The 27,820-nt window shown below is 50.5% G+C and overlaps 1 protein-coding gene across 1 annotated transcript in view; it reads left to right on the forward strand.

Annotated features, from left to right (window-relative positions):
- The window catches only part of TNFRSF19 (TNF receptor superfamily member 19), a 171,432-nt gene continuing 147,979 nt past the window's right edge, over window positions 4,368–27,820 (forward strand). The window contains exon 1 of the mRNA XM_021065470.1: window positions 4,368–4,446. The gene's annotated coding sequence lies outside the window, so the exon portion shown is untranslated. The remainder of the gene's footprint in view (window positions 4,447–27,820) is intronic.

Here is a 27,820-nt window from a genome sequence, read left to right on the forward strand (position 1 = left end):
GGATGCTCAGGGAGCCCACTTTCTCGGCCGACTCTGATTCATCCCCTCACTGAATTTTGTGCTAATGTGCTAATTGGCTAAACTCACACCTGCCACTGTCGGACAGAACCAGCCGAAGCCTCAGGAGGAAGGAGGTTTGTCCTTTTCCTGGAGCTTCACGTTCCTCTGTACAGGTGTGTCGGCTTCAGCTCATCCCAAGGTCCACCCAGCCTGCTCTTCTCCCCCACATCTTCTGGAACGGGCCTTGGAAATAAAGGTGACCTTCCAGAAAGGCCAGTGACAGGAGCAGAGGGGCGTAGGGACCGTCTAATAACACGCATAGTGACGTAACAGCCCTGTCTGAGCCCATTCACCCGGGGTCCCCGTCTGCGTCCCAGGTGCAGGTGGATCCAGGGCTTCCTCTTCGCACAGCCCCCACTGTCTTTCCTCCCCGGCCCTGTCCGGGGGGAGGGGACCTTCCTGACAACCTGGGTGAGGATCAAATGGCTCCTGCAGGGGCCCCCCGACCCCCATGTGTCTCTGACATGAGGATTATTTAGGCTGATTTTTTTTTTTTTTTTTTGCTTTTTAGGACCTCACTCGAGGCACATGGAGATTCCCAGGCTAGGGGTGGAATCGGAGCTGCAGCACCAGCCTACGTCACCACCACATCAATGCAGGATTCGAGCTGTAACTGTGACCTACACCACAGCTCACAGCAACACTGGATCCTTAACCCACTGAATGAGGTCAGGGATTGAACCTGCATCCTCACGGACACTATATTGGGTTCTTTTTTTTTTTTTTTTTTTGCCTTTTCTAGGGCTGCTCCCTCGGCTTATGGAGGTTCCCTAGGCTAGGAGGCCAATTGGAGCAGTTGCCGCTGGCCTATGCCAGAGCCACAGCAACGCAGGATCTGAGCCGCATCTGCGACCTGCACCACAGCTCATGGCAACGCCCGATCCTTAACCCACTGAGCAAGGCCAGGGATCTAACCTGCAACCTCATGGTTCCTAGTCAGATTTGTTAATCACTGAGCAACAACAGGGACTCCTATGTTGGGTTCTTAACCTGCTGAGCCACAACGGAAACTCCTAGGCTGATTAGTTTTAAGAAACACAAAGAAGAAACCTATGTCTCTTGTGACCTCCCCTTATGGCCTAAAATAACTTAGATGAAGGGCCTGTTCCTGGACTAGAGCATCAGAGAGATATCTGCAAACGAGATGGGTTGGGGAGGGGGCTGGGGATGGGGGAGGGCTTGGGGGTCCAGCAGGGCCTGGAGATCCGTTCTCCACGTGTGCCACATTCTCTGCAGGCGCAGCAAACACTTCTTTACCAGACATTTCTTTTCCAGCTCCCCGTGAATCGCCTTGCTGCTCTATCAAGTCCTGAACCACTGCCCCCAACGTCCTCTGTGTTTTAAGCTAAAGATGGCACTGGGAGTGCCCGTTGTGGATCAGTGGGTTAAGAACCTGACTAGTATCCATGAGACGTAGGTTCGATCCCTGGCCTCGCTCAGTGAGCTAAGGATACAGCATTGCCATGAACTGTGGTGTAGGTCCCAGATATAGCTCAGATCCTGCATTGCTGTGGCTGTGGTGTAGGCTGGCAGCTGTAGCTCCGATTTGACGCATAGCCTGGGAACCTCCACATGCCGCAGGTGCAGCCCTAAAAAGACAAAAAAGACAAAAGAAGATGGTATTTAAGGTGAGGGCTTTGGCCCTTTGGGTGAGTTACTCAGTTTTCCTGGGTCTTTTGCACGTACACAGATCCCTGCTGTATACACGCTGGTTTGACTTGTCTCCAGTTCATCTGTTTTCCATCAACCTAACTCCCGGACCAGCCAGAAGGACTGAGAAGGGCAGAGGGGAACGTCTTCCTTGAAACAGCATCCTCTCCAGAGCCCCCCACGGATGGCCAACCAGCTTCGACCACCTCATCCCCGCTGAGCAGCCATTCTGACTCTGGGGACCATTTTCTTAAAGTGGACGGGAATCCGATGCCCTGACTCTCACAGCAGAACCGTACAGCACTTTCTCATCTGCAAAGCACCGTCACACACTCATTTAATCCTCAGCGAGCCCGAGTTACTATTAGCATTATTGCTTCTGTACGAATGAGGAAATCCAGGCTCCGAGACAAGGCATGACTTAGCCGAGGTAACTGGTAACGGACAGGCAAGGCATAGTTTTTCTGATTCAAACGTCAGTATGCTCCCCATAGAACCATTTGAAATAATACTGCACATGTCTAATTTCAGTTTTATATAAATAGGCTTCGTATATTTGAACACAGCGAGTTTCTCATGACCAGCTCCTAGTTCCAGCTAAATATTCCCTGTTCTCTCGACTGCAATTCATTTCATAAGGTCTGTGCGCTCCTCGCCATTCTGAGGGCTTCGTCCCAGAACTCCTAAGGCGCCTCCTAGCTGTGGGACCTGGAACAGGCTACCTCCCCTATCGATGCTCCATAACCATTCGTCCCGCAGCCCAAGGTGATACTGAAAAAGTACAAGGAACGGGAGATGGAAGTTACTGGTCCCTCCTTACATATATCTGGTTAGTACCTTCACACACCCTTAACTCCCCCCCCCACTTTTCCTTTCTAGTTGGTTCTTAAGGAAAGTCCACAGATATTTGACAGATCAGGATATTGACATAATATGGAGTATTTCTCCCCACATAAAAATGTCGACTTTATCCTGGTGGGATGGGCAGACATTTCATAAAGACGAGCATCACAGAAGGGGGTCGGGCTGATCTAGGCACCCCCAGAAAGGACGCAGTGTCATTTCTCAGGTGCTCCTGCCAGGAATAGACCAGGTCTGGGGACATTCGGGAAGGAAGTCTCCCACCTGTAAAAGGTAGTTCCCCCTCCCTTACGACAAAAGGCTGGACTCCTCACAACTCTTACTGGGGAAGGTAAGACGGAAAAAGACCTAACCTTGCATGAGAACCTTGACTGAACCACCCTTGGGTACCATGCTTTTCCTGGTCACCTTCCCACAGTGAGCCTCTCTGGACCACAAACCCAAAGCCTTCTTCCTGGGTTTAGCCTAAGACGTTGTCAAGTCCAAGTTCCAACCACTCTTCTAGTTACTCATTGCTGGTGCCCCCCCAATAGCTTAATGCACATGTTAATGACATCTGTGTGCTTTTCTCTCATTCATCTGTCTGTGGCCGGTCTCATTTACAGGGCTTCGGCTGGAAAACATAGAGGAGTAACAGGGAAAAAATGTTGTCTTTCCTTCCAAGACAAAGCAGAAGGGTGATTGCCAGGGGCTGGAGGGAGAGAGGAGTGGAGTTACGAGTACGGAGTTTCAGTCTTACAAGCTGAAAAGTATGCTAGAGGTGGCTCGAACGCCCGTGTGAATGAACTTAACAATGCTGAATTTATGGATGATTATGAGGGTAAATTTGGGTGTTTTAGCACCATTTGAAATATTTTAAAAGATAGCTTGACTATTTCTTATCTCTTCATACACCTGCCTTTTCTTCCGAGGTAGACTATAGGTCCCTGGGAGGCAGACAACATCGGCTGTGCGTGTGGGAACTCCGCGAGTGAACTTTGAACTTGCACCTGCCTGAAAACCTCGAAGACGGGGTCTCCTTACTTACTCTTCTTGTTCGTCCATCACACTGCCCTGTATACAGCAAGTGCTCTATAAGCGGTCATTTATGATGACCATGAGAAACAAAGGGCGCTCTCGCTGTGTAGCCACGGGGACACCCTGGGCCCTGGCCAAGGGGCCATGGTTCTCACAACCCGGGAAGTGACTGCAGCATCCCATCCTGCAGAAATTTAGACTTTGACTAGAAAACGGTTCTTCCTGTGCCATTTTTTTTCATTGTATGACTTCCGTAAATCACGGGTTTTTACTGACTGTAAATGCTGTGTTCCACGAAAGGAACTCACACATACGTCCGCACACCTCACCTCGGGGTGTGCAAGGGGTCCTAATTCCCCGCCAGCGGGGGGCTCGCCATTTGTCATTTTCTCCCCACACTCACGCAAACCTCACGATTAAACCAGGCTCACGACGACGGAGAAAACGGGAGATCTCAGAGGCCAGCTGAGGCTCCCACCAATGCCCACCTCGCAGAGGACAGAGTTAGAGTCCACGTCTTCCCCACGCGACACAGGTCCAGGGGTCAGTAGGGCTGTTACCGACCCTTTGAGTTGGGCACCAACGAGGGTCCTCCTGCAGGTCGGCGTCCTCTAGGAGGAGACCCAGCTCAGCACCGCTGAGCGCAGGTGCCGCTGAGCTGCTCACGACGCCGAGCCCCAGGCAGGTGCAGCCCCTCTGCACACGCCCCGCCCCCGTCTTGGCCCGAGCGGGTGGGCGGGGCCTCTGCACACGGCCCTGAGGGAGGGGTGGGCGCCGTCTGAAGGGCCGGGCGCCAGGCCCCTGCCAGGGACGACTTGGAGCCAGTGCCACTAGACGCCACACAGAAGACAAGAAAAGGTTAGACTTTATTTTTCAGATTCTGCCTTTATTTCCTGGGAGTAGTTAATGGGCTTTGCGGGTAACCTGTCCCTCCACTGCCTTTGTCCTGCTCCTCATTCTTGGGGGCGCTGGCCTCTGACTGCCTCCTGCTGGGTGCAGGCCTCCTGGAGACCTGGGCGCAGGAGCCGAGCTGCACGACCCCCCCCACCACCTGTAGGGCCATGTGAGGCCACCAGCCCTCGGCCCTGACCACCCGGTCCCCCATTTGTCTAGCCTCTGGGAGACCCAGGACCCCAGGCAATCGAAGGTCCGTGGCCCAAATGTCAGCACGAGAATCCTGCTCATATGTCACATTTTCCTAAAATGAGGTCTCTAGCTCTCCGGCCCTGACCCTGAGGTCACTGCCCAGCCTGAGGGTCCCTGGTCGCACTTGGGTTGTTTTTGGAGAAGCTCCAGGTCAGAGAGCCGTTCCCACCAGTGGTTAAAGGGCCGGTGCCCCAGGTCAGCGCTGCGGAGGTTGGGCCTGTTCCCTCCAGTGAGATGTCCCCACGGAGTGACCCCTGTGACGTCAGGAGAGATGGAGGTTAGGGTCAGCGAGTGGGGTCCGCCCACGTAAGGGTGCAGTTTGGGGAAAGCAGCATCCCCCGTGTTCATTCACCAGCACCTCCCGTGGCCTTGACTCCGGTGGTGCCCAGTTTTCCTGCTCCAGGTCTCCCTTTGGGGGAGCATTGGATGGGCCGGGACTTCAGCAGCGGAGGGGATGTTGCCAGGTTTCTGGTTCCAGGGCCACCCTTTAGGGCATTGCGGCCGCCTAGTTTCCCTGTCACCTCCGCACCCCGTTTTTGTGGCTCCTACAGTGAATCATGGAAGCTGTGCTGCTTCTAAGAGCCTCAGGACGCTGAAGCCTGTGTCACTGTTTATTCTCCACAGTACGGGAGCTGCTCCAGAGAGCCCCTAAGGCTCAGGCGAGGGCCATCGGCTTAGCCTTCTGGGCTGAAGCCCCTGGGCCGAGGCTTCGTGTTGTTGTCGCAACTTGGCTTCCACACGGAGTTGAACCTCAGAGACAGAGTTCGGGGTGGAAGAGAAGAGAGTCGCTTAATCGCTGTGCCAGGCCAAGGGGGACACGGCAGCGGGCTCAGGCCTCCAAACCCTGTGTCCCGCCCTGGAGGACCCGAAGGATGTGGTGAGGGGTTTATAGCCGTGGTTCGTGGGTGCGGTGCTGAGAAGGAGCAGGGTGTGTGCAGGGCCTGTGTTCCTTGAATCTGGCCTCAGGGGGTCTCCTGCGGAGCCTCTGTGGTTCAAGGTTATCAAGCTGTGACCTTGTCTCTAGAACGAGGAAGGCTTCCGTGGTTAACGTCTCCCATCCGGCAGGGGTTCGGTCCGGCGCAGGAGCTCAGAGTTACTGCTGTGTGATCTGTGTCCCCAGTCCTACTGGTTTCAGAGCCCCTATGACTTGGGTCTGGAAGGTCACTGCGTGTCCTGCCAGCCTTTTTCCCTCTCCTCAAACGGCCCCCTCTTGGGGCTTGGAAGGCGCACTTCCTAGGTCGGGATGGCTGGAATCGATGGCACGTGTGGCGTCTATGCAGTCGTGCTCAGGGCCTCCACTTCCATGGCAGCAGGACTGAGCGTCTGACATGTGTCTGCGGCGGCCATTGCGTGTCTAAGAGCACAGCCTGAACTTGAGTTGACCTTGGTGGGGGCAGGCAGCCCTCCTGTTCCCTTGGAACTTACTGAAGCCTAAACTGGCATGATGGGCATGCAGCGATTGGCTGACCGGACGGGCACTCGTCAGCCTCCTTTCGCAGAGCTGTGCCAGCTGCCCCTGCCGCGGGCCAGGAGGCAGCCCTCAGCGCTTTGATCTAACTGTTCAGAGAAAGGAGCAGCCGCCAAGCTCATACGCCGGCGGCAATTCCGCTTCTTTCCTGAATGTGAAGGCCAGAGGATTTTAGCTAAACCTGGGGGGCGGGGCGGGGGCCTAAAGTAATTGCTTCAATCCAGATGCAGCAAAACCCAGCCACCCCAGGAAACCCTGAGCTGCTTCTGGTATTAGATGGGGTGAGGCTGCAAATGCTTCTTCCTTTTCCTGGACTGGGCTTCTCCGACCTGGGAGAAGGAAACCTGGGTAGGTCACCCGAGGCTGTGACCTTTGAGCCTTTCTCTTAGATGCTTTATACCCGTTAGCAGCTAGGTGGCTCAGGCTGGTTCCAGTATTTTCTCAGAGGCCCCCTTGGTAGGGCTGCCATCAGAATGTCGTCTACCTCCTGGAGGGGGTCCCTCCTCCAGATGCAGATCTTTTAGGCCATTCGCTGAGTCCCCCCAAAGATGGTGGGGGGTTTTGAATGCTTGGGGCAGGACAGTCCAGAAGTGTTATTGTTTCTGTTGTGTGTTTGGGTCCTGCCACTCAAAAGCAAAAATTTCTTGTGACTCTGGAGTTAATGGAGTGCAGAAGACATCTTCTAATCTAATACAGAATATTGGGTCCTGGTGGACGGTGGAGTGGCCAGCAGGGCGCAGGGATGAGGGCCCACTGGATGTGTCTCCTCAGCGGCTTCATCACTGCCCTGAGGTCCTGTATCGTTCGACATTCCCCACTGGGTTTCCTCACGGGGAGAGGGGGGTGTCACAGGCTGATTGGCTGGTCCAGGAAGGCCCCGGTCAGCTAGGCCCTGAACCACAGGGACAGGGCCCAACAAGGCCCCCTGACCGAGGGGTACTGTTTTCTATTGGGCCATGTCTGTCTGGGATTTAGATGGAAGAGCACAGGAGCGGCTCCTGCAGCTCATCCCAGCCGCCCCAGGGCCCAGAGCTCGGGATTTACTCCGGGAAGGTTTGGCCTCAGCTATTAGCGTTGTCACCTGTGCCCTTGGTCTCCGGGGACACCGGTCTCCAGTTTGTCTTCCATTAGGCGGGTAGTCACCCCAGTTCGTGTAAATCTTTCAATTTATGTAAATCTTCCCAACTCACGTTAGGTCTTCCTAACGGGAGTCTAGGACCTTCAGGGTCGAATAGGAGGGGCTGGTGAGCGTGGCTTGGCCCACTCAGCCGTCTGATGGCTCTGTGGACGCCCACTCATGGGCCTTCCCCGACAACCCCAGAATTTTACGGCTCTTGTGACTGACTTTGCCCAATCGGGTGTTCAGAACTGAATAAGTGGTACTGGTGTTTTCTAGGAATTCACCAGGCTTTCCCCCCAAGTCCAGTGTCAGCCAGGGTTGCTTGGGGGTCACTGGAGGCCAGCTCTGGCCCCACCCTTCTTCATCTGTGTGGACCATCTGCCTTGGAGGCCGGTGGCCGGGATCTGCCATTTCTGTCTCCCTCTGTGGGTGGTGAGAACATTTTCTTTTCCAGGGTCCCTCTTGTTCCCATGTGACGCACTGATTGGGCCCTAGTGTCCTGCTGTCCCTCGGTGGGGGCTGGGGTCACTCACTGGCGCTGAGAGTCTCCGTGGGCGGTCAGTCCAGAGTCCTGTGCTGACTGGATGACCCTGGAAGGCCACAGCCAGCAGGATGGCTTGCCTCGGGGCCTTTCCCCTGGCTTCTTCCTCTGTCTCATTGTTAAACACCCAGCAGGCAGCCTCGAGCAGGCTGGGGTATCTGGTTCTAGTTCCGGTTTCTGGCGTCTACACCTAATATCCGGGGCACTTTGGGAACTGAGTCAGGACCTCAGGATCGCGGACCCTTCCAGTGACTCTGGGTTGGTTGGTGTGTAGACTGAGGCATTCCCTGAGGCGCCCTAGGAGTGCTGAGGGGTCCCCTTGGCTCCTGGTCGACTTTATCTTGTTCCAGTTGTTTCTTGCTGCCTGGACTCCCATGAGGGCCACATTTTCATAGAGGGTCAGCCTCTGTCTCCCCCTCTTCTTCATCTTCGCTTTCCTCCCAGGTGGGTTTGTTACCTGGCCCCCCTGATTCCTGTCTAAAAATAGCCTGACCTGCCTTGTTTCAGGTCCCTTTGTCTGTGTCCTCTCACTCTTTGGAAAGCACCCTGGCCTTTCCTTCCTCTGTTAGGAGTGCATTGAGGAGGCGCTGGGTGTCAGCCCAGGTGGTGGGGAGTTCCGCAATTTGTTCGGGACCCAGCAAGGGTCCTCCTGCCTGGTGTTTTCAGATTTCACAGAAGGGAGTTTGGTTGAGAAGCAAAGGAAAGCTTTACCCTTTGATCAGAGGATGCAAAAGAGCAAGCGCTGTAAAGCACCTGCTCTCTCTGAAAGGCGTGGGCAGCGCTGCTTTATAGGGTTCTGCGTGGGGTGGGGGGACTGCTGGCAGGAGGGCGCAGGTGCAGCTGAGCGCCTCTCCCGCAGCTGCGGAGCTGCGGAGCGGGGCGGGGCCTGTGTGCACACGGCCCTGCGGCCGCCGCCATCTTGGCTCAGCGTGGTGGGCGGGGCTTCTGCAGACGGCCCCGAGTGAGGGTGGGGCTTGGCCTCTGCCTATTAGGCTCAGCACAGAGGCTCAGGGAAGGGTGGGCTTTATTTCCTCGGTTCTCTGTTACCCCGGAGTTGTCCTGACCGTGGGGTGGGTGGGCCTCTGGCTCTGGAGGCAGCCAAGCCGGGTGGGGGGACTGGACCAGAGGCCCTCCAGTAGCTGCATGTGGCCAGGGGGCGCCTCGGGGGTTGGGTCCCCAGGGAGTTCCCACCCCGGATGCCTGGAAGGAAATGTTCAAGCGAAAGAGGCCCTTGGGAGCTCCCGTCCTGGGGCAGCGGAAGCGAAACTGGGAACCATGAGGTTGTAGGTTCGATCCCTGTCGTGGCTCAGTGGGTTAAGGATCCAGCAGTGGTGGTGTGAGCTGTGGTGTAGGGTGTAGGTCGCAGATGTGGCTCGGATCCTGTGTTACTGTGGCTGTGGTGTAGGCCTGCAGCTGTAGTTCTGATTGGACCCCTAGCCTGGGAACCTCCATGTGCTAGTGGGTGCAGCCTTAAAAACCGAAAATAAATAAATAAATAAACCGAAAAGGGCCTCACTTGGGGGCTGGTGTTCCTAGACTTTGGCCCCCGGGGGTTTTCCCTGTACTTAGCCACCAGTCAGTCTGGCAGTCAGTCTGGCACAGTGCTTTGTGGATTAGTCCGGTGCTTTGTGAATTAGTCCGTGTGGGGTGACTGTGCTGAAGTCCATGCCACCCACCTTCTCCCCCACCCCCAGCACCACCAGCCTTGGCAATGCTTCTACCAACCACAGGGGGTCGCCGCGGCATTACTAAAATGATGCCCCACAAAGCTGCTGGGGCCACAGGGCTTGGGGAAAAAACCCACATATGTGACGTTTGTTGTTTGGGTTTTTGTGGAGGTTTTCTGTTTGTTTGTTCTAATACAAACTCAAAGGGATTGTTCAAAACAGAGCTTGTACCAATCGCCTCATTTTGTGAATGAGAAAACATTTACATCCAGGACCTGAGCTTCCCCAGGTGCACAGGTGGCTGGTGGCCACGCTTCCTCCACCAGGACCCAGCCAGGGTCGGGCCAGGGTGGGAGCTGTGCACAGCTCACAGGACAAGGAAGGCTCAGGACAGCAGCCTCACTGTGTGCAGGAGGGAAAGAGCTGCTGGCGAGATGTCAGCGCCATTTCCAGACCTGAGGAAGTTGTGAGGTGTAGGCAAATCTGGGTGCACATAGTGCAGCAAGGGCGGGTGAAGGAAGCACAAGGAACCAGAAGGGCAGCAGCTGCACCTGCCGGGCATGGTCACCCCACCATCCACGGAGCTGAGTGGAGCTGCCCAGCTGCCACGTTTGCACCCAGAGTGCCTTGGCATCGACTCAGCTGTCCGTTCTTGAGTGTGTGGTGAAGGATGCAATTTAAATGATCATAAGGACTGCTGGCTGTCGGAGGCTAATGCAGGAGGCTGTTGGAAGGAACCCCCAGTGGTCGGACCCGCAAGACTGATTATCTCAGCTGGCTTATCCCCAACGTGGACGGAGCTCCATTTTTTATTTACAATTTTGCCGTATTTAATCATGATCACGCCAGTTTAATTGCTCTTGTCTGGCGTTTTATTAAATATCTCTTATTAGTTGTCACCTCATGCACCTTTCCAGAGTAATGCAGTAAAGACGACCAAGAAGTTGAGAGCTTGAGGCTGCCAAGAATGAGTAATTTCCTGGTTTTCAAACCTAACCCTGTACCACTGTGATTGCCGTATCCATGCTTAACCTCACAAAGAAGCAAGTTATTCGCCTTTCATTTTTTTTTTTTTTCCGAAGAGGTGTGGTTCATTTCTTCTAGAGGCAAGTAATCTAAAACAAAGAGAGTTTAGACAATAAAAAGTAGTTATGCTTTATCATTTCTATAAATCTTGCCCTTCTCCAAAATGGTCTTGATAAATTTTATCCCCAAAACCATATGATGAAAAAAGAGTGAGCTGGGAACTAAGAATCAAGAGGAAAAAGTAGAGTAAATACAACAATGCTGACAGGTAACAGTTTCTATAACTGAGTATAAAACATGCCTCTCAGCTTCCTGGGGGCCAAGGCAAAAGTGGAAACAAGAGAAATAGGTAGCAGCAGCAGCAGAGGAAAGAATGAGATGTTTTTCTTTAATTATTTTTCTCAAAACCAATTCCAAAAAGAGTTGGTGTACGAAGGACTCATAGGACGGCTTTAAGTGAAGAAAAGATGGAGAGTATCTTCCCTGAGAGTTTCTGCACCTGTTGAAGCAGGAAGAACTGAAATTCCAGCACAGCCCAGTAAAGTTAATGCCAGGAGGGGCTAGGCCAGCCTGGGCAAACTTGGGCAGAACAACTTAGAATTCGAGCAAAGGGAGGCCGGGGATTCAGGTGCCTGCTGCTCGACATCCTTGCCTGGAGCCAGGCGGGAAGGCCAAAGACAGCTTGTTCCCATGTAAGTGCAGACGGCACGGCTCAAACCAGGAATGCAGCATCTCTGACTTGAAATTATAAAGGGTTTTTACACGGCGCATGACGGGCTCCTTGGCCGCACCTGGGCACAGACACCAGGCTGCCTAAGCATGTCCTCTAGCTGCTCCTGGCACCACAGAGGGCGTGTGTGGCACAGCTTTGCTTCATCATGTCATCTCTGGACTGGGTTTTGAGCAGATGTGCATTGCTCTCTCTCTCTCTCTCTTGTTTTAAGCTAAAAAATGATGAAAAATGCTGTGGTTTTGAAATTAAGTGAGCCTTTGAAACGCAGCAGCCCTCCTTGGCTACAGGTCTTGTTTTTTCCTATACTCTAAGTTGCTCTTCTTGGCAGCAAAATGTCTCATTGAAGACTCAGCACGCCCACTGCTTCCCCACGCCTTCAAAAAATATATATAAATATATTTATATATCCTGTGGAAAGTTTCCACTTGCTGAAGGAGAGTTGTTTTCACAGCTTGGTTTTATTTTGGAATGATCGTCATTGACTTCGTTGTGGAAGCACTTGTAGTAAATTAATCGATGAGCCCCCACGTATCAGGTTTTAATGCGCCAAGTACTACCCGGAGCTACAAAAGGTTAAAAAAAAAAAAAGACCATCAATTTCTTCTACTCTTAGGAATGTCACAATCTCGGAAAGGAGAAACTGAAACACATGACAGCGTTAAGCCACTAGTTACAAGATTGGTGAGAACCAGTGTGTGTCAAATCCCAATGGAGTTCGGAGAGAGAGAGGGGGGACCCCGGAGGGAAGGAGTGGGACGAATTCGGGGTCTCCACCCTCACAGTCGCGCCCCACGCCGAAGACCGTGAGAAGACCGTGGAGGGTACACGTGTCTTCCCCCCCCCCCGCCCCCGGCCTCCCTCCGGTCTGACCGCTGTTTCTCCAGAGCCAGATCTCTTCCCAAATTTCACTGCGGCTCCATCTTTCCTGTGACTTTTTTGGTTTTTTTCCCCTCATCTTTGTTTAAAAAGTTAAAGGCGGAATAAGAGCAAGACGATCCTGCAAATGACAGCACAGAACCTGCTCAGCCCCAAGCCTGTCCCCTCGCCGTCGGTGTCCCCGCCCGGCCTGGCATCCCTGCTCTTAGTCCTCCCCGGTGACCTTCTGCTCCAGCATCAGCTTTTGTGCGGAGAGCCGGGCATGTTGCTCATCGGCATTAATCCTGTTCTCAGCCAGGTGTGTAGACAGGCACCCAGGACGTGTGTCTGTCGGAGGGCTTCGTGTGCAGCGGGGACCTGGCCACGTCACGGTTCCAGCCTGATCGTAGGACGAGGACAGTCTTCACAGCTCTGGTCTTGTTGGAATGTTTGCCTCCTCAAAAATGGGACCACCACGAGCAAGAGAAGAAACCTCTGCTTCTTGCCTGGCGTGTTTTTCTTTTCTCCAATGTTTAGCATCACTGGGGAGGACGGGAGTGAGTTTGGCAATTCCCGACACAACCTGTTGATGGCAGGGGGGCACAGCTGCATCAGCCTCCCTCCCTTGACGAGCCCCGGGAACAGGACTGGGCAGCAGTGGAGGCAAAATGTCACAGGGAGGACCGTGGGGTCAGCTGACAGGTCCGCCGGAGGCCCATCAGCCCTAGTGGCAATTTCACTTTCCAAGTCTGGCAGGTTGCAAACTGGAGAGGCCCAGGCTGGCGGTGGCCAGCGCTCATTCCCTTGGCAGACCTGTAGCCCCAACGGTGGCCTTGTTCTGGGTCAGGTGGAGAGGCCGTTATTAGCAAACGGCGCTGCCCTTTGGACGGTCACTGTTTCATAGGGACTCTGGACGCAGGGAGGAAGGAAGGTCTCAGAGGGCCTTGGAACGCATCAATCTTTAAAAGAAGTTGGTCAGCACGGTTGGAGGGAGGAAAAGGTGGTTTTGGAATGTAGACCTTTCAGAAAAAGCAGTTCACTTGAGCCAAGGCATGGGCACAAAAAGCCAGAGTGTTTGGAGAATTTCAGACCTTTTGCAGGGCCGAGTAGAAGGCGCGCGAGCGGGCCTTTGAGACGCATGGCTGGAGGGGTAGTGAGGGGCCAGACCTCGTGTGGCACAAAGGACCTCTCATGCCACACAAAGGAGTTTAGATTTTTTTTTTTCCCCTCTAGGCATAAGGAAGCCATTGAGGGGTTTTCAACAAGCAGCGATGTAATCAGATTTACTCTTTGGAAATAAGACCTCCTGTTTAGTTAATGAGCTCGTATTTCTTTTCTTGCATGTTAACCGTGGTTTTATTGTTTGGTCTTTAGACTCTATTATTGATTGAAATAACAAAATGACTGGAGTTAAGAGGCTGTGCCACTTAACCTTCCAAAGTCTCAGTTTCATCTGCCTTTGAGACAGTGGTTCTGTGATCTGCTGTAGCTACTGAGCTTGGCCGAGAGTGAAGTTAAGATACAGGCAGAGAACCTGGCCTGTGGCACTGTGGTTTTCAGCGTGCCTGTTGGAGTCCATTCGTTAGCTGGTACCAAGCAGGTTACAGATGCATCAGGATTTAGAAATTTGACCAATTATGGACAAAATAAAAAAATAGGTCTATCACAAATTCTACGAACCATGGAGTCTTTCATTTTATTTTGCATTTAAAAATGCCAGTATCGGGGCCCCAACTCAGAGATTCTAACTTAATTCATCCGGCACATAGCCTGACAATGGGATTTTTTTCAACACTCCTGGTAAGTTGAAGATGCAGTTAGGTTTGAAAACCATTATTCTCAGCCTTATGTGGCTATAAAAGTAGGTTTCTTTAACTTTTCCAGTAATCCATAATTCACGTGCTATTACAGATTATACTAAAACATACAAAAAAACCAAAAGGAAATATTGAGTTTATTTCATGAAGCCAGAACACTCCTAATGACAAAAAAATGAACATGTGGATTTAAATTTTCCAGTAATCCATAATTCCAATGTCTTTTTTTTTTTTTTTTTTTTTTTTTTGCCTTTTCTAGGGCCACTCCCTCAGCATATGGAGGTTCCCAGGCTAGGGGTCTCATCGGAGCTGTAGCCACCGGCCTATGCCAGAGCCACAGCAACGCAGGATCCGAGCCACGTCTGTGACCTACACCACAGCTCATGGCAATGCCGGATCCTTAACCCACTGAGCAAGGCCAGGGATGGAACCCGCAACCTCATGGTTCCTACTCAGATTCGTTAACCACTGAGCTACGGCGGGAACTCCATAATTCCAGTGTCTTTTTAGAGGAAAGTTTTGTCTGGGTCTATGCCCAAGAGTGGGACTGCTGGGTCATATGGTCGTTCTATGTATAGTTTTCTGAGGTACCTCCATACTGTTCTCCAGAGTGGTTGTACCAGCTGACATTCCCACCAACAGTGCAGGAGGGTTCCCTTTTTTCCACAGCCCCTCTAGCATTTGTTATTTGTGTAGAAATATATATTTTTACCATGATATCAAAATGAAATATACTTCCTACTAGTAACCATTATCCTGTGAAAATCAGGAGCAAAAGAATGCCTGTTGATGTCATTATGATTTTCTTTGTTCTAGAATTTCCAGCCAACACCAACAAAATGACACTAAGTAATAATTATATGAAGAAAACATGATTTCCACCTAGAAAAACAAGGTGAATAACCTGAAATTTATAAAAATGTATTTTTTTACTAAAGCTTAGTAAATAAATAAATAAAATTAATAATAAAATAAATATAAATGAACAAATAATATGAACAGGAAATTGAGAAAATAATTCTTTTTAAAACACCATCAAAAAGAATTGGGAGTTCCCGTTGTGGCATAGCAGAAACAAATCCGAGTAGTATCTGAGAAGATGCAGGTTCAATCCCTGGCCTTGCTCAGTGGGTCGGGGATCCGGCGTTGCCATGAGCTGTGGTGTAGGTCGCAGATACATCTCAGATCCTGCGTTGCTGTGACTGTGGTATAGACCAGCAGCTACAGCTCTGATTCTGCCTATAGCCTGGGAACCTCCATATGCCGCAGGTGCAGCCCTAAAAGGCAAAAAAAAAAAAAAAAAAAACAAAAAAGATGGCGAAGGAAGCTGGAGCCCAGAATATAGGTTCTGGGGATACGTAGGATGGAGCCGGTCTGTCCCCCGAGGAGGCCTGGACGGTCTTGGGCTCAGAAGCGGCAGGTACAGCGAGTGGAGGTGAGAGAAGACAGAAAGCAGAGGGAAGGAGCGTGTGTGTGTGTGTGTGTGTGTGTGTGTGTGTGTGTGGCAGCTGTGCCGTCCCCTCCCCACTACCCAGAACATGTGGAAGGACAGCCCTGCCACCGTGGAAAATAACAGCAAAGGAGGTTTTCACAAAGAAACTGCACAGCTTGCCCGGGATGACGGGGCTGCTCTGTCCTGGACGCTTCATGTCGGAGTATCTGTCATCACGAGGCCACCATCTGCTCCAACCCCAGTGCCCATGACAGCGTTTCTCAAGCCACCTGGGGGGGAGGGCCAGCTCCTTCTCAGAAGCTTTTTGATCTATTGCCAAATGTCTCTTTAAAAAATACAGTGGAGAGGAGTTCCCGCCGTGGCTCAGTGGTTAACGAATCCGACTAGGAACCATGAGGTTCGGGTTTGATCCCTGGCCTCGCTCAGTGGGTTAAGGATGCGGTGTTGCCGTGAGCTGTGGTGTAGGTTGCAGGTGGGGCTCAGATCCCGAGTTGCTGTGGCTGTGGTATAGGCCGGTGGCTATAGCTCCAATTCGACCCCTAGCCTGGGAACCTCCATGTGCCATGCAGGTACGGCCCTAGAAAAGGCAAAAAGACCAAAAAAAAAAAAAAAAAAAAGAGAGAGAGAGAGAAAAATAAAATGAAATAAGAAATACAGTGGAGGCGTGCCCTTATGTCTCCGCGGGTTAGGGACCTGGCCTTGTCGCTGCAGTGGCTCAGGTCACTGCTGTGATGCAGGTTCTATCCCTGGCTCGGGAACTTTCACATGCTGCAGCCACAGGCGCCCCCCCCCCGGAAAAAAATGGAAATCAATTACTAGGAAAAAATGAAAGCGTGATGTCAAAAACATACCCAGTACAAGGCCAGAGATTTTAGTATTAGCGCCAAGAGACACAAGATTGCATTACAATTACTGTAACCTAAACAAACTAAGGGGGAAAGAAGGAAAATTACACAAGGGATACGTATTTATTGAACGTGAGCATATAAGCAATTAAAATAGAGGACTGTTAATAAGTTTTTATCTTCTGCAAGTGTAGCGATGGGCTATGAAGGAGAGGGTGACTGTCCACATTTAAAACCTGTGAGCTTCGGATGGGCAATAGGTAGCAAAATGCTGCAAGTTTTTTTGTGGAAAATGAACCTGATTCCCCTGATTCTTGCTTTCGAATGTATTTAATCCGTGTCGAGTTATCACCATTGCTAGTCCCAGAAAATAACACAGAGCTGCGCTGCTTCCATGGACGTTGTTCTTTGCTTTTTGAAATGGACTTTACACACCAAGGAACTTCGCGTGTTTCAGTGTACAGTTCGGCGGTTTCGAGTCCATTCACGGAGCTATGTGACCATCATCGCTGTCCAGTTTCAGAGCGTCCCCCCACCCCAGACGGAAACTTGGTGCTCGTTACCGGTCAACCCCCCATCTCCCCTCCCCCAGCCCCTGGCAGCCGTAACCTCCTTTCTGTGCTCATGGATTTTCCGGTTCTGGACATTTCATGTAGGCGAGTGGCCTTTTGTGTCTGGCTTCTTGTACCCAGCATAGTGTTTTCAGGGGCATCCCTGTTGTAACATGTGTCAGTGTATCTGCTAATGGACAATCGAGTTGTTTCCAGCTTCTTGGCAATTATGAAAATGTTGCTGTTAACACTGATATACAAGCTTTTGTTTCAAAATCGGTTTTCAGTTCTCCTGGGTGTGTGTATCTCTGGGAATGGAATTGCTAGGTTACATATAGTAACTTTACTGCTAATTTTTTCAGGAACTAGGACGTCTGCCCCTGTTACATTCCCATCGGCGGTACGTGAAAGTTTCACTTTCTCCACATCCCTGCCAACACCTGCTCTTTCTCTTTTTATGTAATGATTATTATTGTGGAACGTGGCTGTTGTTTTCAGTGTGTGAAATAATAATTCACTGTGGATTTGATTTGCATTTCCCTAATAACTAATGGTATTGAGCATTGTTTCATATGCTTATTGGCCATTTGTATGTCTCCTTTGGAGGAATGTCTGTTCAAATCATTTGTCCAGGAATTCCCATCATGGCTCAGCAGTTAACAAATCCGACTAGCATCCACGAGGACGTGGGTTCGATCCCTGGCTTTGCTCAGTGGGTTAAGGATCTGGTGCTACCATGAGCTGTTGTGTAGGTTGCAGGTGCTGCTGGGATCCTGAGTTGCTGTGGCTGTGGCGTAGGCCAGCAGCTACAGCTCTGATGTGGCCCCTAGCCTGGGAATCTCCGTATGCCACAGGTGCAGCCATAAAAAGCAAAAAAAAAAAAAAAAAAAAAAAAATCCTTTGTTCACTTTTAAACTGAGTTATGTCTTCTTATTGACTTATAAGAAATATAGTCTGAATACTAGACCCATATCCAAAACATGATTTAAAATGGTTTTTTTTTTTTCCCATTTTGTGGGTTTTTTCTTTTTCTTTACAGTTTCCTTTGACGCACAGACGTTTTGGTGTTAGTGGAGCTCAGTTTGTCTAATTTGTCTATTCTCGTGCTTTGGGGGTATTCTCTAAGGACCTACTGCCCAACCAAAGGCCGTGAAGACTCAAATACATGTGTTCTTCTAAAACTGTTAGAGGGAGGTCCCTTCATGGCTCAGTGTGTGATGAACCTGACGAGGATCCAGAAGGATGTGGGTTCGATCCCTGGCCTTGCTCAGTGGCATCATTTGCTAAAAAGAGATTACTCTTCTCTGTTGAACCGTCTTGGTGCCTTTTGTCAAGAAGCCAATCGACCGTAGGTGCCTGGCTTTATTTCTGGACGCTCAGTTCTAGTCCACGGTCCTGTGTGTCTCTCTTGTGTCAGCCGACTCAGTCTTGATTACTGCAGTTTTGTGGCAAGTTTTAAAATTGGGACGAGTGAATCCACCAACTTTGTTCTTTTCCTAAATTGTGTTGGTTATCACTCTCTGTCCCTGGCATTTCCGTGTGAATTTTAGGATCAGTCTGTCAATTTCCTCAAGCGCAGCAGCAGAAAATTTGATGGTACTTTGCACCGAAGCTGTAGGTCTGCTTAGGCCGCGTTCCCACCTTTGCAGTATTAAGCCCTTCAGTCCACGGATGTGAGACGCCTTTATATGTATTTAGACCCTCTTCGGTTTCTTTCAACAAGATTGTATAGTTTTCATGTCCAAGTCTTGCACTTCTCTCTCTTTTTTTTTTTTTTTTTAATTGTAACCAAGGAGTTCCCATCGTGGCTCAGGGGAAATGAATCTGATTAGCATCCATGAGGATGCAGGTTGGATCCCTGGCCTCGCTCAGTGGGTTCAGGATCTGGCATTGGCATGAGCCGTGACGTCCGTCACAGAAGTGGCTCAGATCCCACGTTGCTGTGGCTGTGGTGTCTCCAGCTTGGATTTGACCCCTAGCCTGGGAACCTCCATATGCTGTGGGTGCGGCCCTAAAGAGACAAAAAAATACAAAAGAATAAATTGTAATGGAGTATAGCTGACCTGTGCCGTGTTAGTTTCCGATGTACAGCACAGTAAATCAGTCATACGTAGGTCCTTTTCCAGGTCTCCCATGTAGGCTGGTACAAAGTATTGTGTACACGTCCCTGTGCTGCACAGTAGGTACTTGTTACGTACCTGCCTGATGCACAGCCGTGTGTGTGTCAGTCCCGGCCTCCCAATTTATCCCCCGCCCTGTCTCCCCTTTGATGACCACGAGTCTGGTTTTGAAATGTTGGAGACTGTTTTTATTTTGTGAATAAGTTCTTTTGTTTCATTTTTTATTGGAACCTGCATATCAGTGGTACATGATGCCTTTCTCTGTCTTGCTTCACTTAGGTCCGTCCGTGTCACTGCAAATGGCATTAGGCTGTTCTTTTTTATGGCTGAGTCATATTCCATTGTATATGGTCTTGCACTTCTTTTTGTTAAATGTATTCCTAAGTATTCTATTTTAAATGGAATGGTTTCCTTAATTTCAGTTTGGGGGTGTTTATTCTTTTCTTTTTAGGGCTGCTCTGTGCCACATGGAAGTTCCCAGGTTAGGGGTCAGTGCAGAGCTATAGCGTCCGGCCTACACCACAGCCACAGCAACATGGGATCCAAGCCAAATTTGCGGCTTAAAAACACCACAGCTCACAGCAGCACCGGATCCTTAATGCACTAGTGAGGTCGGGGATTGAACCTGCCTCTTCACGGATCCTCGTCGGGTGGGTTTGTTAACCGCTGAGCCATGAGGGAACTCCAGGCTGTCTATTCTTATTATATGACGCAGTTGATTTATCCGTCTCGCAGTCTCCATATTCGCTGGACTCTAAGCAGCAGCTTTGTGTGTGTGGGATCTTTAGGGTTTCTGTATGTACGATGTGTCATCTGCACACAAAGACAGTTTTCCTTCCGCCTTTCTGGTCTGGGTGCCTTTCGTTTCACTTTCCTGCCCAACTGCCCTGGCCAGAACTTCCAGTACAGTGTCCTATGCATGAACTTTCGGGTGAAAGCTTCCAGCCTTCCACTGCTAGGTAATACGTCATTGGTGGATTTTTCATAAATGCCCTTTATTAGGTTGAGGACGTTCCCTTCAGTACCTAGTTTGTCGAGAAGTTTTATCATAAAAGGGAGTCATTGTATCCAATGCTTTTTTCTGAGTCGGTGGAGTTGACCACGTGGGCTTTTCCCCTTTGTCCTCTTAATGTGGTGTGTTACATTGATGGGTTTCATATGTTGACCCACCTTGGAGCGAGAGTTCCTCAAACACCCAAAAGCAATAAGCGCTAAGTCTTTGCCAGGGCTCTGTGTGCCTGTTGGATCATGCTTTTAACACCCAGCCAGATAGCTTGACTCTGCCTTAGCCTTCGCTTCCTGCTCATGCAGAACCTCAAGGTCAACCAGGGGTGAGAGCTTCTGTGATAATTTAATGTAATTTATTGTATGATAATTTGTGTAGTCTATACATAATTATACAAATATTATTTATTTGTAAATATGTATGCACCCAATATAGGAGCACCTAAATACATAAAGCAAATATTAACTAAAAGGAGAAATAGCAATAGTCCTCTTTACACAAAGAAGCAAAATATAAATTTATGTGTGAATAATCTGTTTGATAAACATGTACTAATAATGTCATGCATATTCAATTTATTTAAAATTAATTGTAAATTAGAATTTATAAGTATAATTATAATCATTTATAAATGCATAGACTATATAATCCTAATTTATTTATATGAATATGTACATTTTAATAATTAAATGAACTTATAAATTTATTTATAATTTATTAATGTTTTCTTTTTTTCATTTTTTGTAATTATTCAAATGAATTGATCACATCTGTAGTTGTATAATGATCATAACAATCTGATTTCGCAGGATTTCCAATCCCACAGCCCAAGCACATCCCCCCACCCCCCAAACTATCTCCTCCGGAGACCATAAGTTTTTCAATGTCTGTGAGTCAGCGTCTGTTCTGCAAAGAAGTTCTGTCTGTCCTTTTTTCAGATGCCACATGTCAGTGAAAGCATTGGATGTTGGTGTCTCATTGTACGGCTGACTTCACTTAGCATGATAACTTCTAGGTCCATCCATGTTGCCAAAAATGCTGGTATTTCGTTCATTTTGATGGCTGAGTAATATTCCATTGTGTATATGCACCACATCTTCTGGATCCACTCCTCTGTCGATGGACATTTAGGTGGTTTCCATGTCTTGGCTATTGGAAATAGTGCTGCAGTGAACATCAGAGTCCATGTGTCTTTGCGAGTCGTGGTTTTCCCTGGATAGATGCCCAGGAGTGGGATTGCTGGGTCAAATGGTAGTTCTATTTTCAGTTTTCTGAGGAATCTCCATACTGCTTTCCACAGTGGTTGCACCAATTTACAATCCCACCAACAGCGTACTAGGGTGAACTTATAAATTTTTTACATGTGTATTTTACAAATCACCAAGGTCTGCAGGTTTAAGAGCTGGGCCAACAGGATGGAAGCCCTCGGCAGCAGGTTGGTTGGCTGCTGTCCTGAGGGTTACGTGGCCCACCTGTGAATGTCTACAAACTGGCAAAGGTATTGAGCACAGACAGGTGGTGCTGGAGGACCCTGTCCTAGGGGACTCGCCCACGGTCTCATTGCCAGCCTCTCAGTGCAGGGGACCATCCTTCCCCACTGGCAAGGGCCAGACAGGCGCCTGCAAGGCCCTGGACCCAGGCAGGAGTTATAAGAGGAGACTTCCAGAAGCGGATTGCCACACAGTGCCGACGTGGACAGCTGCTTTGGGATGGCCTTTCTGGGGGTGCCATGGAGAGCTGGACGAGCAGGAGGAGGGCGAGTGGGACAGCCCGCATGTCATCAGGTGCTGCAGTGTGACATCTGACAAGGAAATAAAATTGTTCAATATAAAAAGCCTAATGAAGCATACTGACAGGAAAGTATGCTGAATGAAGGCATCCACTGAAAAAGATGGGCAAAGGACCTGAACAGACACTTTCCCAAAGTTACAGGAACGGCCAGCACAAAGCTGAAAGGATGCTCAGCATCCCTAATGGTCAGGGAAACACAAGTCAAACCCCGTGATGAGACAACACTTCACGCCCGTTGGCGTGGCCGTGCTCCCAACACCAGAAGACAGCAATGGCTGGTGCGGGTGTGGAGGGGGGGACCTTTGCGCCCTCACTGCTGCTGGGACTGCACCTCGGTGCCGCCACTGTGGAGACAGTAGAGGAGATGTGGGGGACCAGAGGTGGGGCGGGAGGAAGGGAACGGGCTGAAGGGGTCAGAGGGCAGACCCCGTTATACGTGCCCCCTGAGGATGGAGGGCTCTGCCTGCCGCCGCGTTTCACGGCCTTAACAGAGAAGCTCGTGAAAGGACCCCTCCCGAGGGAGCAAGTACTTGCAGGGCAGTGCGAGGTCCCGGGTGTGAAGTAAGTTTAGGGTGGTGACCGGGCCACAGCATCCCTGTCGTTTGGCTGTAGACCTTAAACTTACGTCGTGCTGGGAGTTCTCTTCGTGGCTCAGTGGTGAACAAACCCGACTAGGGTCTACGAGGATGAGGGTTCAATCCCTGGCCTTGCTCCGTGGGTTGAGGACCTGGCGTTGCCGGGGCTGTGGTGTAGGTCGCAGACGCGGCTCCAATTCGACCCCTAGCCTGGGAACCTCCATATTCCACAGGTGAGGCCCTAGAAAAGGCAAAAAGACAAAAGAAAAAAAAAGAAAGAAATGAAAAAATGTGATGTCAAAAATACTTTCAATGTTTTTTTTAAATCTTTTTAGGGCCATACCCATAGCATATGGAGGTTCTCAGGCTAGGGGTCGAATCGGAGCCGTAGCCGCCGGCCTCCACCACAGCCACAGCCACACGGGGTCCTGCGCCACAGCCCACGGCAACGCCAGATCCTTGAACCTATTCATCCCTGGTGAGGCCAGGGACGGAACACACGTCCTCATGGATGCTAATTGGGTTCGTTAACCGCTGAGCCACGACGGGAACACCTCGATTAATGTCAATAAGAGTAACTTACACCAAGGGGAGAAAAAGTAAAGACATTTTTAAAAAGAGGTAAGAGTTGTGGCCAATCCAGGCCGTCCACCAACTGCCCATCGGGAGATCCGAGAGCAGATGACAGAGAAAACCAAGATTCGGGCTCATCCTCTCCGTGCGTGAGGACAGAACTTTCCTCAGAACCCAAAGCACTGTGTCCGCAGACCGAGCGGGACCGTGGGATTCCAAGCAGGAGCAGAGAACCTCAAAGACCTGGGACCCACGACATCAGAACGGTGATAACAAGCGGGAGACCTGGCGATACTCCCGGGAGGGAAAAGCAGCCCACGAACTGAGGAGAAAGACCTCAGCCGACCCCAGGGATCCCCCGGCAGCCGCCCGGCAGCCCGTCTCCAAAAGCAGAGGGAAGGTGATTTTGAAACTTGAGCGTTTGGCGCTGACCAGCAATAAACTGTGAAGGGGACATAAATGCATGTTAAGGGACACTGGAAATTCACCTGCCACCCAGCTTTCCCCCCAGACGTTTCCTGGACATCCACCCCAGCCAACTGAAGCAGAAAACCAAGAAAGTTCTTCCCAGGGAGGTTCCTGTGGGCCTGGGGACATGGGGACAGAAGGCTCAGGGTGACGGCTCACACATTTGTCGCAGAGGAAACCCATTGCCTTTAGAACAGCGAGGGACTCCGGGAAAAGGAGGCCTCGGGGCAGTTTGCGTGATGAGCTTTGGGTTGCAGCAGAGGGGTATTATGCCTTTAGCAACAAGGAGGAGAATAATTGAAAACTCAAGAAAGAGGGATGGAAGGAGACGCAGAGGGTCTCGGGTGGGACGCTTGTACCTCGTGAGCTTTGAGCCTTTACTGCGGGTACAGAAGGGCATTCATTTGGCTGCCGCGGGCCCCATCCCTCCAGGTGCGCGGGGGCACGTCTGCCCTGGATGCGTGGGGAGAGGACGGCATCTGGGAACCCACCCAGCTCTGCAGGGAGCAGTGGCTGCAGACTCCTAAAGGCTGCCCTTGGCTTTGTGCTTTCACAGTCAGCCTGTGGACACAGAACACGTCATTATAGTTGCAGAATGAAAGGTAAGGTATTGTCAGCCTTAAGAATCAAATCATTGCTGTCAGTGAACAAGGGTAAGGAAGAGAGCGGATCGTAGGCATTTCATGTGGGGCAGAAGACACTGGCAAAGGCTGATGAAACAGGAGTGCCCGCTCTGGCGCCATGGGATCGCTGGTGTCTCTGGAGCAGCAGGATGCAGGTGCCATCCCAGCACAGTGCAGTGGGTTGAGGATCCGGTGTTACTGCAGCTGTGGGATAGGTCGCTTCTCGGGCTCGGATTCAATCCCTGATCCAGGAACTCCATGTGCCTCGGGATGGCCAAAAAACAAACCAAGTTGATGAACCCAAAAAAAGGACTGCATTGCTTTAGACGACAAAAATAACCAACATTAGAATTTTTGAGTATGTATTTTTTCAAAAATTAGGAGCAATGGGAGTAGGGAAAGGCAGTTCTATAAGCGATATAAATCTTTATCTTTTGTATCAGAAAGTCAATAAATGCTGTTTTAAATTGATGAGTCACTTGCATTTCTGCGAAATGTCCAAAAGAGACAAATCTATAGAGGCAAAAAATAGAATGGGATTGCCTGGGGCTGGGGCTGCACATGGCCAGGAGGGTCTTTGTGGAGTGACGGAAAGGTTCCAGAATTGGGGTTGTGATGGTGCCGACACAGCTCTGTAAGTTTACTAAAATTCATCTCACCGTGCGCTTAAAATAGGCAAAATTTTCCTGTACATTCTACATCAGTAAAGCTGTTTTGAAAGAACTGGTAAGGGAGTTCCCATCATGGCTCAGCAGTTAACAAACCTGACTGGCATCCATGAGGACGCAGGTTCAATCCCTGGCCTCACTCAGTGAGTGGGTTCAGGATCCGGCGTTGCCGTGAGTTGTGGTGTAGGTCGCAGATTCGGCTCAGATCCCGAGTTTCTGTGGTTGTGGTGTAGGCCAGCAGCTGTAGCTCCAATTCAACCCCTAGCCTGGGAACCTTCGTATGCTGCAGGTGTGGCCCTAAAAAAGAAAGACCAAAAAAAAAAAGAACCGATAAAAGTTGATGGGTCAAAAAACAGATGTTAGGTCATTCTAGGTTAATGTTGTTAGGTAAGCAACAGGAGTGAAAATAGAAATGTTTTCAAGAATTTGGAGTTCCCGTCGTGGCGCAGTGGTTAACGAATCCGACTAGCAACCATGAGGTTGCGGGTTCGGTCCCTGCCCTTGCTCAATGGGTTAACGATCCGGCGTTGCCGTGAGTTGTGGTGTAGGTCGCAGACGCGGCTCGGATCCTGCGTTGCTATGGCTCTGGCGTAGGCCAGTGGCTACAGCTCCGTTTCAACCCCTAGCCTGGGAACCTCCATATGCCACGGGAGCGGCCCAAGAAATAGCAACAGCAACAACAACAACAACAAAAAAGACAAAAGACAAAGAAAAAAAAAAAAAAAGAATTATCTGGGAGCAGAGGGACCGGTTGAGGAAGTGAAATGCAGGCTGCTGGTTATCATTTGCACTCACCTATGCTATGTTGATTTCTTTCATCAGCACTTAACATTTTTTAAAAAATTTTAAACATTTAGATTCCTTGATGCAGAAAATCAATTCCTATTTTTAATCTTTCAGAATTTAAATATGGGTAATGAGGCTGGGGGTGGGGGTGGCAAGTGAGCAGAGTCCCTTTCCTTCTGAAGACCAAGGCCAAGTGGCAGACTCTTTTACAAGCCACCTGTGGTGACTCTGTGGAGGCCAGAGCTCACGTGGGCATGGCCAGAAGCCTGCAGCACCCGCAAAATAGAAGAACGCCCAGGACGTAAGCCGCTGACCATCCCGGAAACAGCCTTGGGTACAGCTGTGTTACATGGTCGCCATGGATTAACAGATGAAACATCAATAATTTCCAGGGAAGCAGGTGCCCCAGCAAAGGGGATGACAAGTGAGGTGGCTAATGCTGTCGGCTGTCTCCATCTGTGTGTGTAAGAACGCTGCCAAAGGAACCATTGCTACGCTTGCTCTGAGCCTCGCGAGGCGGCCTTCTTAACCTGGACCGCCCCTGATCTGGTGGCTGATGAGAGGCTGTCGACTGTGGAAAAGAAACGCCAAGAAGTTTTTGAGATGGGCCATCACGTGGTGGAGCCCAGGGCTTAAAGCTACAGGCTGAGGACTTGCGGTGGGTTCAGGCACCCACACCCTCGGCGCCAAGTTCGCTGCCAAGCGCGGGGGTATCTCAGTGTCGTTTCGTTGGGTAACGAGACCCTTGAGATGTGGACTCCAGCAAAGTGGTAATAACAGACCCATCCCAGGGATCGAGGGGCCGAGCGGGCCTGAAACGGGGACGTGCTGCCTGTGGGCCAGCTCCACCCGAGTCCCTTCTGGGTCACCCTCTTCATCGTTAACGGTGTCCACTCACTTTTTCCAGAAGCCTCTTTCTCTTTAAGTGTCTGTCCACTAACTTGGAACTGAATTCTGGGAGAGAGCTGGTCGTGAGCAAGAGCATTTGGAGCCTGAGGTTCTTTCTCCTGTGCCTGCTCACGATCCCTGGGGTCTGCTTTCTCTCAGACATGAGGGGACACGTGTGAGACCCTCACCAGCTGCAGGCGTCCATGCACCAGGCAAGATGCAGAATGCGGGGGGCGTAGACCGTGACCTTGCTGCCTTCCACGGGGCCCAGAAGGAAGTGGTAACTAGCAGCAGAGACCCGCTCGTTGCGTGTTGGATGGTGTGTATGTGTGTGTGTGTGTGTGTGTGTGTGCACACATATGCTGAGATTGCTTCAGGTCCCCTTGCTGATGGGTATGTGCGCCCATCAGTGTGTGCAGGTGCATGTGTGTATTCAGGGGGGATGCCGTGATTCTGAACATCACAAACCAGATTGGGAAAATACAAGGAAGAATAAATTGCTGTCCCGCTCCTCACCCTCATTCATTCCCCCCTTTTCCAGCCCCATCTGCGGACAGGTTAAGCTGCCTCTCTTCACGTTAAGCCCCAGGTCAAGGTGGTTACTGAGTTTGAAGACTTAGCTCAGCACAGAGGGTACCAGAAGGGCTGTCCTCCCTGAGGACACACCGACTGTAGCATCACCTGAGGCCCCTGTTGGGACCCACATTACCTGGAGATGGAGCCCCGAATGCAGGGGGAGGAGGCGGTCCCCTTCGCTCGCGCCTTCACGCTGCTCCACCTCCACAGACAGTTAGAGAAAGACACTCAGGGTCTCCCTCTGCTTTTATTCCAGCCCAGTCACTTTATTGCTCAAAAAACCCAAAAGGCTTGGAGTCATTAGCACGATCTTTCCCAGGACTCTGTTTTCTTTTTTTTTTTTTTTTTTTGTCTTTTTGTTGTTGTTGTTGTTGTTGCTATTTCTTGGGCCGCTCCCACGGCATATGGAGGTTCCCAGGCTAGGGGTTGAATCAGAGCTGTAGCCGCCGGCCTACGCCAGAGCCACAGCAACTCGGGATCCGAGCCGCGTCTGCGACCTACACCACAGCTCACGGCAACGCCGGATCGTTAACCCACTGAGCAAGGGCAGGGACCGAACCCGCAACCTCATGGTTCCTAGTCGGATTCGTTAACCACTGCGCCACGACGGGAACTCCCCTTTTTTTTTTTTTTTTTTGTCTTTTTGTTGTTGTTGTTGTTGTTGCTATTTCTTGAGGACTCTGTTTTCTGATGTTCCCTTTCACTGGACATCTGTCTTTTGCCTGCCATTACTCTCTCTTAGGATAGCTAAAGAGGCAGAGGAGAGAAGGCTGTGTTTTCTTTTCCCTTTCCTTTAGAAATTAAAAATTGGAGGGGGCTCCCACTACAGCACAGTGGGTTAAGAGTCTGGATGGCTGCAGCTGTGGTATAGGTCACACCTGTGGCTTGGATTCAGTCCCTGGCTCAGGAACATCCATATGCTGCATGTGTGACCAA

The sequence above is a fragment of the Sus scrofa genome, chromosome 11, assembly GCF_000003025.6.
Source record: "Sus scrofa isolate TJ Tabasco breed Duroc chromosome 11, Sscrofa11.1, whole genome shotgun sequence".
Lineage (NCBI taxonomy): Eukaryota > Metazoa > Chordata > Mammalia > Artiodactyla > Suidae > Sus > Sus scrofa.